General features: G+C 41.3%; 1 protein-coding gene across 23 annotated transcripts in view; it reads right to left on the bottom strand.

Moving 5' to 3' along the window:
- The window catches only part of KCNMA1 (potassium calcium-activated channel subfamily M alpha 1), a 730059-nt gene that overhangs the window by 166611 nt on the left and 550721 nt on the right, over window positions 1–12727 (bottom strand). The gene's annotated exons all lie outside the window — the stretch shown is intronic.

Raw genomic sequence — 12727 nt, forward strand, 5'->3', positions numbered from 1 at the left:
AGCTTGCTATGACCCTAAGCTCATAGGAAGGAAGGACACGTCCTCTAAAGCACCACTCTTTTCTAACCTGTATGATTCCCAAGGGTGTGGAGGCAAAGGCACTCACCCACAATACTGGTCCACAGGTAAATCGATACAATTTTTCTAGAGAGCAATTTCGCAACTGTTAACAAAAAATTGTAAAGTACATGTTCCTTGACACAACAATTTCATTTCAAGTATTCATAGCAAAGAAACAGATAAGACATATGTACGAGGACATTTGTAGAACATCCTTTTAATGAGAAATTGGAAATAACCACAAATGGTACATTTTTCAATGGAATACAAAGAAACAATTAAAAATTATGGTGAGAATGTGTATCTGTTCATATAGAAATGATATAAAAAGACACGTGACTAAATATAATTAATAGTCTGACCCTACTAAAAAAAAAAAAAAAAAAAACACAACCCTATAATTATCTGAATGCTTGTAAAGCCAAAGAAAAACTAGAAATCTTTATACCAAAACACTAACCATTGTTATCTGAGTGGTAGAATGACACTTTTCTCTAGAGATTTCTGTTATCCGAAGACTTTTACAATGACTGTGTATGCGCGTGTGTGTACGCGCACACGCGTGTGTGTGTGCGTGTGTGTAAAACAATAAAACAATACGTATATTTCTACTTTGGGGAAAAAAAGATTTTTCCAACCACACCCTGAATATCACAAAAAGTAAAATGTAGTTTCAGAGAGGTCTTACTCCAGATCTCATTAAAATGTGTGGGTTTTTAATTTTTTCTAATTAATCAATCTGAAATGGTTTTCTCAACAGCCCTCTTCATGCTAAGCACTTCTAGAAGGATTTTACATTGGAATTGATCTTTAAAAATTATAAAGTGAAGAACAACAAGAATGCTGAGTCCCTCTGGGAGCTCAGGGAGCTCAGGATTCTCAAGACAGGCCGGCTGTGTGGTCCCTGGGAGTCTGCAGCCTCCCACGTACACCTCTACTGTGTACATAAGAGAGAGGAGATGAGAGCTCTCCAGCCAACAGGAAGTGACTTTTTACAACATCTTGTGCTGACGTTGAATTAAAACTCTTCTTGCCTATGGCCCAATAGTCAGTTCACTAGGGAAATGCAATGTTGGAAGTTGAAAGAGACTTGGAAACAGTGGGAAATGAACACCGACCATGTACTTGGTGGCATTCTGGAATACAAAGAAGGCAGGAATCAGTTAGAAATAAATTGAATGCTCCCTGCTTCTACGCTATTTGTCTGCTTTGCGCAAGTCTGGATGATTAGAGTATGGGGTTAACCTCATTAGTTTGAGCTGCTTCTAACCTACTCCCACACATTAGACATTAGCTATGCAATGCTGCTGGGTATGGGTTGTTTATCTACAAATTGGTCTTCCCCAGAGTGGGGTCCTTAAAAAAAAGGCACTCAAACATTTCTACTGCTAAACTGTATGATTTTTAAAAATTAACTGGAATGTGTTTACCTAAGCATAAACTTTTTAATTTCCCTGAATCCTAAGAGTTCAACTTTTTTTTTTCAAATAAAAGATATTTCTGACTTTATAAGCAAAGGTCATTAATTCTAACTAATTTGAAGACAGCTTTGTCTGCATTAGTAAATAAACTGAAATACAGAATATTTGGGGCATTATAGTATCATAACTTGTTTTATTGGTAAATAGGATACTTATGTGAGGACTTGCCAATTATAAATCCTCATGGTAGAGCTTTATGGGAAAATAGTATTTTTGAAATGGAATAATTCAGCCTCATCTTTCGGCAGAGATGTTCCCTTTTATAATGTGCTATTTGTGTTGCTACTTTTACAGGTGATTTTCAAAAACAGTGAAAATACGAACTTTTATCTCAATTATTATTGACTGTTGGTTGTATTCCTCAGTTAATATAGTTTTAACATGGGTCTTTTAGTTATGGTCAGTATTTTCATGCCTGTGTGTCCTAACAGAACTACTCTTTTGACCAAATTTTATTGTAGGTTAATCATTAAACATTTTTACTAAGTAGAAACAAAGATTTGCAGGATAACAATATTATTCATGTTTGTTTTGAACACGGCAAATATTCATTAATTCATTCAGCAAATATGTATCAAACATATCCAGTATCTCAGGTCCTATTCTAGGTGCTAATTAAATCTTACTGGTATTTATTTTCCTATATTTTTCTCTTTGCTGGAAGAAGCACCAGGTATATCTAGCTATATTATATCTGACCAGATATACCTGACTTTTATTGATTTTTTTCCCATATTTTTTTCCTACAGGTTTTGTCTTTGTGGCTTATCTAGAACACCTAAGGAACTCAATGTCAAAATAACTGGAAATATATACAGAACTTTTCTGGAAAGAAAAACGCCTCTTCTACATCCGTATGTGGATTCTCAAATGGCATCTACAATGTTAGATACAGTAGTACTGAACAGATTCCTCAAATACTGATTGGTTTCAGTTCATTGTTATAAACTTTTAAGTCGCCACATCTTTTTTTTTTAAAGGATTTTTTAAATCTATTTGAGAGAGAGGGAGAGAGAGAGAACTAGAGCACACAAGTGTGGGGAGGGACAGGAAGAGGGAGAAGCAAACTCCTCACTGAAAGGAGAGCCCCACATGGGGCTGAATCCCAGGAACCCGAGATCATGACGTGAGCCAATGTCAGATGCTTAACCAACCGAGCCACCCAGGTGCCCCAAGATTCCCTCATATTTAACACTGTTTTCCATACAGGTAAGTCAACATGCTTTTGATGTTTCTGATAAAGGTGTTATGCACGCATATATACACACACACTTAAAAATGGTTAAAATGCTAAATTTTATGTTATATGCATTTTACCACAATTAAAGAAAATAAACCCGTATCTATAATTGTGAGAGCAGAAGAGTCAGTAATTATAATTAATACTAAGACTTCTTAATCTCTAAGGGCAAGAATGACAAGTTGGGACAGATCAAAGACAAGAATAGGCCAGGGACATCAGGAGAACCAGGGAATGAGCACCAGCCTGTGACACAGACACCGTGCATGCCACGGGCTCAGACAGCCAAGCTTCATCATTATCCCAAGGCAAGGCTCAAACTACCTATCACTTTTTACCAAGGTTACCTTTCTAAGTCTCAAACATGGCCTCTTTAATTTAACTTTGAAAAAGCAAGGATGAAAGTACATATTTCTTCTTCCTCTGTCAGCAGTAATAAAATGCATGTTTTGTTTTGTTTTTTTTTTTTAAAGTACGCTCCATGCAAGCCCCAGTGTGGGGCTTGAACCCAGGACCCTGAGAGCGAAACCTGAGCTGAAATCAAGAGTCAGGCCCTTAACCCACTAAGCCATGCAGGCACTCCTGAAATGCATTCTAAAGAACAGAAAAATAAATGTAAAATGTGTTGAGTAGAAAACATCTGTGCTTCACACGAGTGAAAAACGCATTGAAGGAAGGATCTAGAAAGGGTGGGACAAGTCATTGTCATTATGATTTCCCTTTTACAGAGGATAATACTGAGGCACAGACAGGTTAAGTTCATGTTCCTAACTACCCACCTTGTCATCTCTTGCTAGAGATGACAGGGTAAATATATAAGGAAGGAGTGGGGTAGGACTTTAGGGGGCAGGGTAGATTGCGGCACATAAGTACCGAAGGGGGGAAGACTGAAATCAAAGCTCACCAAGGTCTCAAAATCTTAAACCCTGGAGCCCATAGCCTTCTGAGAGGTCGATGAGGAATAACACTAATTTTGAGCCGTGCTGGGTGTGTGTGTGTGTGTGTGTGTGTGTGTGTAGCATGGCGGCATACGGAACCATCCCAACCTACAACTTCTTTCCACACTGTTCTCCAGATTTGTGTTGTGCAGACATTTTTAACTGTAATGTAATGTACACACTTCCCAGCAGAAAAATGAAGGAATGGGACCAAAACTGACTTAAGGAAAGGTGCCAAAATTAATTTGCCAGCCATTCAGTAATCAGTCAAAGGCAAAGCATTTCCCAAGGCAGCGATCTCTCCTCTGGCTGTCACATCAAACCCCAGCTGTTTCAGAAGAGCAGAGACGAGCAGGTGATGTGCTGTGGCTCTTATTCATCAAATACAGAACCTTCGGCGAGAAAGGAAATTGAGCCATTGGGTTGGCTCCTCTACATTTCTCGCCGGCTTATTTATGTTCTCTTCATTATCTAATTTTTCAACCGGTCTAATCCAACCCCCACCCCCCAAGTAAATGGTTGTACACGAATTCATGGGCGGCCAGCTCTAGCATCAAAGAGTACCTTCCAGCTGGAAACAGGAGCTTTGGCTCCAAAGGAAGTAACACCTACTTGATCCTAGATTCTGCATGTTACTAATGGTGGGTCGGTAATGACACCTTTTATTTTTTATGCTTTTTCTGATTAGACTGAAACTGTGTTTCTCTAATGCTAACAGCCCAGTGAATGTGAAAAATCAGCCATCCTGGCTGGGGTAGGCAACAACCATGGCGCTTTCTGTTTCCAGAGAAGAAAAGACTCTGAATAACTGTGGTGACTCCAGTCAAAGAATTTTGCTAACATCGATCCCCACATCTGGAGTTATGTAAATAATTCCAGAGATTATCGCATACCAATCCTTATTTAATCGAATAGGAGAACACTGTTTTTACCTAAATATATTTCTATAATGCACCTTAGAAATAATGGATTAAAAGGAAATGATAACAACCAATGATCATGAGGTTAATAGCTGTAATAAGAAGAAGTAAGTCGTTGGGGCACGTGGGTGGCAGTCGGCCGAGCACCTGGCTCTTCATTTTGGCTCAGGTTGTGACGTCATGTTTCTTGAAATCAAGCCCCATGGTGAGCTCTGCGCTCAGTGGGGAGTCCGCTTGAGATGCTCTCCTTCTCCCTCCCCTGTACTCCCCCACCCCCCTTCTGCACGCAGGTGCGCCTTCTCTTTCTCTTGCAAATGAATAAACAAATCTTTAAAAAAGACGAAGAGTTGAGTCATGACCTACGCACTAACATTGCCCAGCACTAGTAGTAGGAGACTCGTGCGTTAGTAGGTATTTGTTGCTTCATTACTTTTTATAATCTATCCAAATTCTACATTAATCTTTTTCCTCTAAAAGATATACAATTTTAAATCATAAAGCTGCTTTAATAAGAACTAACCAGTCACATCTGAACAAACATCTGTACATAGAAATTAAATAATACGTTGTCACTGTCCTTTAGGATGTCCCAGTCTGCAACAGAGTGCAGTGACATAAACTGACGGATGTGCCTTAGATCCCATAAAAACATATTTATTCCTACCAAAAAAAAAAAAAAAAAAAGAAAAAGAAAATGCCCACAGGAAGTGTCAAGCCCTTGACTATAATAATAAACACGGGATCAGCATTTATAGTCTCGAGGCTGATGAGTGGGTGGTCATTAAAACGTGTGGAGTCATTTATCCCAATTTCTCAAGAGCACGCTCTGTCACTGAGAAAAACCTGATTTAATGTTGCATCTAATCATTTCTCGCCGGAAAGAACAATGTTAAGGACAGTTGAGTGTTAAGGAGCCTTTATCATTGGGCTTTCTGGATTCTCTCTCCTCATTTCCTCTATGTTCCAATCTTAACACACTGGCCCCAGTTTTTATCAACGGGTCCATGGCTATCTCTTTCATCCTCTCTTTCTCAACATTCTTCAGTATAATGGCAAATCCTGAAATTGACTTCTGGTATTAAAAAACAAAACATTCGCGTCTTGCTAGCTTAGGTAGGTCCCCACAGGTGCCAGAACAGAGAATGCCTCGCTGCACAGCTTTCTGGGGGTGGAGGAAATTGGTGATAAAGTTGAAACCAAAGGAGAGAAGCAGAGAAGAAAGGGAATGAATGGAGATTTGCACCTTTTCAGAATGTGTTTCTTCTCTACGACAAATTGCACTTCAACGCTATACTTCTTGGACATGCCCTTCTGAGAGCAGCCCTGGATTTCAGGGCCTCCATAACAACCTGGCAGTCCACAATTATGGCTTATTTCAGATTGCATTCTCCAGAATGTGCAAACAGGACGAAAGGGTTTCAGACTCGTCCAAAGGCTTCAGGACAATGTCAATTAAAACAAATTATTTGGGATTTGATGGAATGCCAGAGAACTGGTTGCCTCAGCACTGAATGAATAAATAAACAACTCCAAAGATTAATTTTGGGTGGACGTGAGCCAAATCTCTTCATCCCAGACTAGTGGGCTGCAGACTATCAAAAAAGATTTCCTCCATCATTATGAGAAAAAAAAAAAATAGCCCACATGAGGTATTCTGAGAGAGATTAACACACCACACCACATGCAAAAGTATAAGAATATATGGCATTTTCCCCACCGTGTTATTACCCCCAACCCAGATTATTCTGAAGACACAAAGAGAGCTAAAGGAAAGGTGAGTGTAAAGAACAACATGAGAAAAGCATTATTATTTAGAAGTGATTTAAGAAAGCATTGCTTATATGGCTGGAAACTGGTATTTTCTTTCAATACCTAAAAGGCTTCTCTACTCTTTCCCTGTTTTTCTCTCTAGTGTAGAAAGATGCTTAAAAGATGTCAGACCCGGTTGAAGGCTGGTCTATTCACTCTCTGTCCGAAAAGGACTTGGGTTTTGCAATCTTGCTAATGGTTAAGAACATCCTCATTTGTGCTTCCAATAATAAGGTTCTTAAAATATCACTAAAAGGATTCTAATCTGGGTAGAGCATGCAGGAAGCAAATGTTCTCAGGCAGACGCCTGCTGAGGAACCCTCTGAAGGATGGTTCGGCCCCCCGCAGGCAGGATTAACCAGGATGGAGCTTCTCAAGCCATGGGAGGTAGGGGGCCTGCGTTTTTGTTTTCATTTCTAATATCCACTGTTTTTGCAGACTCAAAACTACAAAATCTAACAAAAACAAATTCTAAAAAGAGAGCGAGAGAAAAAGACAAGGCATGCAAAGTACAAGTCCAAAATTTTTCTCATTCGATTCCACCAATATAAAAATAACCTATCAAATTGCCCTCAAAGTTCCTAAGAAGTTAACTCCCATTTTTTGTACTTTCTTCCTCGTGGAAGATTAGCCAGTAGTTCACAGCACCCATCCACAGACCCAGCCACAGACAGAGTGCTGGCCTCAGTCTTTTTTAAAGACCTAACTTCTCACAATTTCCCGCAAGCTTCCGCAAAGTATAAGTATTTTCAACTAAGATTTCCCACATGATCTCATCAGAACTTTTTTTTTTTTTAAGATTTTATGTATTTATTTGACAGACAGAGATCACAAGTAGGCAGAGAGAGGGAGGAGGAAGCAGGCTCTCCGAGGGTCAGAGAGCCCGATGCGGGGGGCTTGATCCCAGGACCCCGGGATCATGACCTGAGGCGAAGGCAGAGGCTTAAACCACTGCCATCCAGGAACTGCCAGAACTTTTTTCTTTTTAAGATTTTATTTATTTATTTGACAGAGAGAGAGATCACAAGTAGGCAGAGAGGCAGGCAGAGAGAGAGAGAGAGGAAAGCAGGCTCCCTGCTGAGCAGAGGGCCCGATGTGGGGCTTGATCCCAGGACCCTGGGAGCACAACCTGATCCGAAGGCAGAGGCTTTAACCCACTGAGTCACCCAGGCGCCCCTCATCAGAACTTATTAACAGGTGTTATATCTTGAACATACAGAGTGGAGACAGGGTCCCCCATGAAAAGGTAGGTTATTTTGAGAGCAGTAAATTCTATCTGAATCTTCAGTGCCTAGAATAGTGCATGGTACACAGCAGTAGCTCAATAATATTTGAATGGATGGAAAAAAAAATTGAGAAGAATTGGATATAAAAAACCAACCTGGGAATTCTTTTTTTTTTTAACAGTCAAAAAAAATTCTATTAAATTCCTCAGAATGTCTTATACATAAGAATCTACAACAACACAACAAAAATGAGCAGAAATGTTTCCAAAATTTTAAAACTGGAATCAATAAAAGGAAATAATTAACAACAACAACAACAACAACAACGCATTTGAGTGCGATGGCTAGGATCTTAACATGTTAATAGGAGCTGTAAATCTCTGTGGGAGTCGGTGGGCGGGGGGAGACGTGGTATTTAGTCAACCGCCCCTTTATTTCAAGGAGCAGTTCACTAGGCAATGCTAATCCAGAAACTTTCCCCATGATTTCCTGTCACTTTGTTTCCCTTGATCCTTCTGTCAGAAATATATATCTCCATAATATCTCTCCATTTTTCAGCTGTCAAATCTAACTCTTTCAGGAAAGTTGTCATCGGATGCCCCCTCACTGGTGAGGCTTTTCCTCATTTCCCCAGCTTCATGTGCTCCTCCTCGACTTATTGCGGAAACCACACTGAGCCCACCTCTAGGGGGTTTGGAAGGGCTCGCTGAGGTGATCAGCATAGAAAGCCAGGAACACCACCCGGCCCAAAGTAAGCCCTCGGCATGTGTTAACTACCATTAGCTACCATCCTCGTATTGGAGTTCTCTGATACTCCATGAGAGCTTCAGCCCAGTGGGATTTTGAAACATGAGCCCCTCCCCTAAGCCCTCAACTTGGTCTCGTCCTGAAAAAGCAACAAAATACCTTTTAAGGTGCCTATATAAGACGTATTTAATTTATATTTGTTGAACTGAACTAAGCAAGAGAAAACTAGAGAAAGAGACACAGTGAAGCACGCCATTTCCCCAGGCGTCCAACCACAAGTAAGCGCTGAAAACGTCACAGCGTTCAGTGTTGCACCATGGAATGAACCAATTCTTGCCTCCAAATGCTGAAAAATCCTGTATTCTTAGGTTCTAATAGGGAGCAGGTAGAATTGGGTCATTTTTCAGCTTCCCAGGAAACTTCTTACTAGGAGTGATAATTTTTCTGGAAATTTTTTTCATCACAGAACATCTTGGGCTACTTAACAAGTGACTTACGGCTTTCTAAATTCTTTTTTTAAGATTATTTATTTATTTGTTTGACAGACGGAGATCACAAGTAGGCAGAGAGGCAGGCAGAGAGGAGGGTGAGGGAAGCAGGCTCCCCGCTGAGCAGAGAGCCCAATGCGGGGCTCGATCCCAGGACCCTGAGATCATGACCTGAGCTGAAGGCAGAGGCTTAACCCACTGAGCCACCCAGGCGCCACGGTTTTCTAAATTCTAAATCCAATAACTTGGAGGCTTAAATTCGACAGAAGGAATTCTTAAGCGCTGGTACACTGCCACCCATCTAACTGAAGTTCTTCCTCCTACAAGCTTCGAATCCCACTGCCATGCCTGAGGACAGCAGCCTCCTCTTCACCCTTGTCTCATGACTCCACTCTCTTCCCCATGGGGCTTAGCCTTCTGTCTTCTCCTTGTTTTCACTTTTATAGCTTGCAGTGTAGAGTTAAACAACAATCCAACAGGATGTAGACTGCGCCCAGCAAAGGCTACATCTGGCAATTCTATTACTCACAAATTCTAAAATGGAGGCAAAAACAATGGTGGGTTCGTTGGTTGTTTATTTATCTATTTATTTATTTCTGGATGAATAGGAAGGGAGTTAGAAAAGAAAAACATTCAATTCATCACAGGAACTATGAGCTCGCTTTTGAAGAGACAAACCATTAGAGCATTGCCTCTGCCCTAGCAGGATCCTCAATGTTCTAGATAGTTCGGTGAGAATCCCTCTGCAGTCATTCCTGCGGCCACTCGGGATAATTTCTCACGAGTGGCCACTTCGGAGGTTTACTTAAGAAAAGTCTTCTGAAGGGCGCCTGGGTGGCTCAGTAAGTTAAAGCCTTGCCTTCGGCTCAGGTCATGATCCCAGAGTCCTGGGATCGAGCCCCATTGTCAGGTTCTCTGCTCAGTGGGAAGTCTGCTTCCCCCACCCACCCCCACCTGCCTCTCTGCCTACTTGTGATCTCTGTCAAATAAATAAATAAAATCTTAAAAAAAAAAGAAAAGAAAAGAAAGAAAAAAAGAAAAGAAAAGCCTTCTGAGGCTCTGAGTCCAGGGCTTCTCAGACTCTGAGGTGCTTATAAACCATGCAAGGGGCTTAGTGAAATGTGGTTTCCGAAGTCCTAGTCCCGAATGGGGGCCTGGATTCTGCCTTTCCAACAGGCTCCCAGACAACAACGATGCTGGCTGCCCAAACATGAACCACACTTCGAGTAGCAAACAGCTACTCCCGGAGACAGTGAAGAACAGAAAACAAGTGTTCTCCACGGTGCCTGTGAGGACCAGAGATTAAGGAGAATCAATCACAGTCCAAAGCATTTAAAGTGGAGATGAAAAAGAGTGCTTCCCATGAGTATCACTAAATACTGGAGCCAGTTACAGAGAAAGCTTGAACATAACTAAGCACTGAGTATCCAAGGCTTTGGGCTGTTGTGGTCATTAGTCTAAACAATATTTCATGGGTCCAGATTTATCTACTCAGTCTCTCTCCATTGATTCTGTGACCCTGGGGATAGTTTAGTCTCCATTTCAATGTGGGCTGTGTAAAGACAGAACAATGAGATGGCTATATTTAATTCAATTAAAAATAAAGTTTCAAAAAATGGCCTTGATTTGTATCCCTGATTTCTATTCAACGTCCCCATTTTAGGACACAGTGTTGAGTGTGAGGACGAAAACACTTGCCAACTCAGTCCTGTTTTAGTGACAGCAGATTCTGGATACTTATGTCTCCTATCTCTGTACAATACGGCCTAATAAAGTCGAGCCAAAGAGACTAGATTTCATTTCAGAGCAAAGGGTTCGGCCATAAACTTTTGCTTTCTGGCTGAACAGAGCCATTCCCGTCGCAAGCATAAATTCTGCTAGTTTTAGGTATCAGGGTGATTGGGAAGCCAAATGGGTTATCTGTGAGCCAGGTATCCAAGGCAGAGGCACCCGCTTTATTGTGTATTCATTGTTATCTGGAAAATCTCTTGCCAGCTACAGAATATTTTCACAGGAAGTTAGAAATGACTTCGGAAATTCCCCTCTGTGGCTTCCTAGAGTGGATTTTAGGCCTCATCAAAAAGACATTTCGTTCAGAGATTGAAAGTGGGCAGCCAGTAAATTGCTGAGGTATTTAGCTGGGCTTAGCAGTTTCCTTTTAAGGGGATGGGGGCAAGATCCTCAGTGGCACAGCAGTGCAGAAAGTACCAAAGCACATGTAGGCTCTGAGTTCAAATCCTAACCTCCCTGTGCACCTGGGCTAAGCTGTACAACCTCTTCAAGCCTCAATCCCCTCACCTGCACAATGAGAGCAACCATAGCACCTATGTCCTAGGAAGACAGTTGAAATGAAGCGGTGCATGAAAATGTTTAACATAGTGCCTGGCAAATGTGTCAAGTGCTCTTGTGGTTGAATCGTACTGAAAGATGGCATTTACCAAGTGTTCACCTTACAGGGTTCTATAAATGTCAGCTCTCATGTTAATGAGTGATAATGATGGTGATGGTGATGTGGTGAGATGGTGATGGTGATGATGGTGACGATGGTGATGAAGGTGATGGTGATGATAGTGACAGTGATAATGATCATGATGGTGATGGTGATGGTGATCATGGTAATGAAGGTGAAGGTGATGTAATGAGATGGTGATGATGGTGACAGTGATGGTGATTAAGGTGATGGTGACAATGGTGACAGTGATAATGATCATGATGGTGATGATGATGGTGATCATGGTGATCATGGTAATGAAGGTGAAGGTGATGTAGTGAGATGGTGATGATGGTGACAGTGATGGTGATTAAGGTGATGGTGACAATGGTGACAGTGATAATGATCATGATGGTGATGATGATGGTGATCATGGTGATCATGGTAATGAAGGTGAAGGTGATGTAGTGAGATGGTGATGATGGTGACAGTGATGGTGATTAAGGTGATGGTGACGATGGTGACAGTGATTAATGATCATGATGGTGATGGTGATCATGGTGATCATGGTAATGAAGGTGAAGGTGATGTAGTGAGATGGTGACGATGGTGATTAAGGTGATGGTGATGATGGTGACAGTGATAATGATCATGATGATGATGGTGATAATGAAGACATTTCTCCTGCTCACAAAATGAAACACAGGCCAGTTAGGCGATGGTAGCTTTGGATTCCTATTGCTTAGCTGCTCCTAGAAAAGCCTGGAACATCATGACTATCAAATGATCCCCTTGATGAAGGAGAAATGCTAAGCAGCTTGAGTGTGTTCCTAAAAGATAGCAGTGTTCTCTGGAGATCCTCCCAACAACCTGCCCTTATAAACACACCTTTGCTAGTGGCTAGCAAGTTCACTCAGAATGGATATGATGATAAGACAGAAGGTACGTATTTGGAGGAAATGATGGTCTCCAAAGTAGGAGAATGGTCACATGTCAACATTACCGTTAAGCTAATGGAGGAAGACCCTGACTGGCCTTCTGAAAGAAGCCGAAAGCCAGCAAGATCCTGATGGGTAGACTGGATTAGCTCCTTCTCGTCCCTGGACTTGGCTTTTGCCCACATCCCTCATCTGGGGTATCCTTACACTCTCCTCCTATTTCTCATCCTTCTCCCTAGCAAAAGGGCTTTGCTCCTTATTTCTGCCTCACCACCTTGACTGATTTTGAACTGATACTTGGCACATCCTTGGTCCACAGGATGGGCATACTAATTAATTGGTACTTGTTAAAACATTTTTTTAAAAATACTTATTCAACTCATATTTGGAGGAGAAGCTAACTGGTGGGGAGAGAGGAGAGAAGAATGACTGCTGATCAAAGCCTTCAT

The sequence above is a fragment of the Neovison vison genome, chromosome 2 (genome assembly GCF_020171115.1).
Source record: "Neovison vison isolate M4711 chromosome 2, ASM_NN_V1, whole genome shotgun sequence".
NCBI classification, from domain to species: domain Eukaryota; kingdom Metazoa; phylum Chordata; class Mammalia; order Carnivora; family Mustelidae; genus Neogale; species Neogale vison.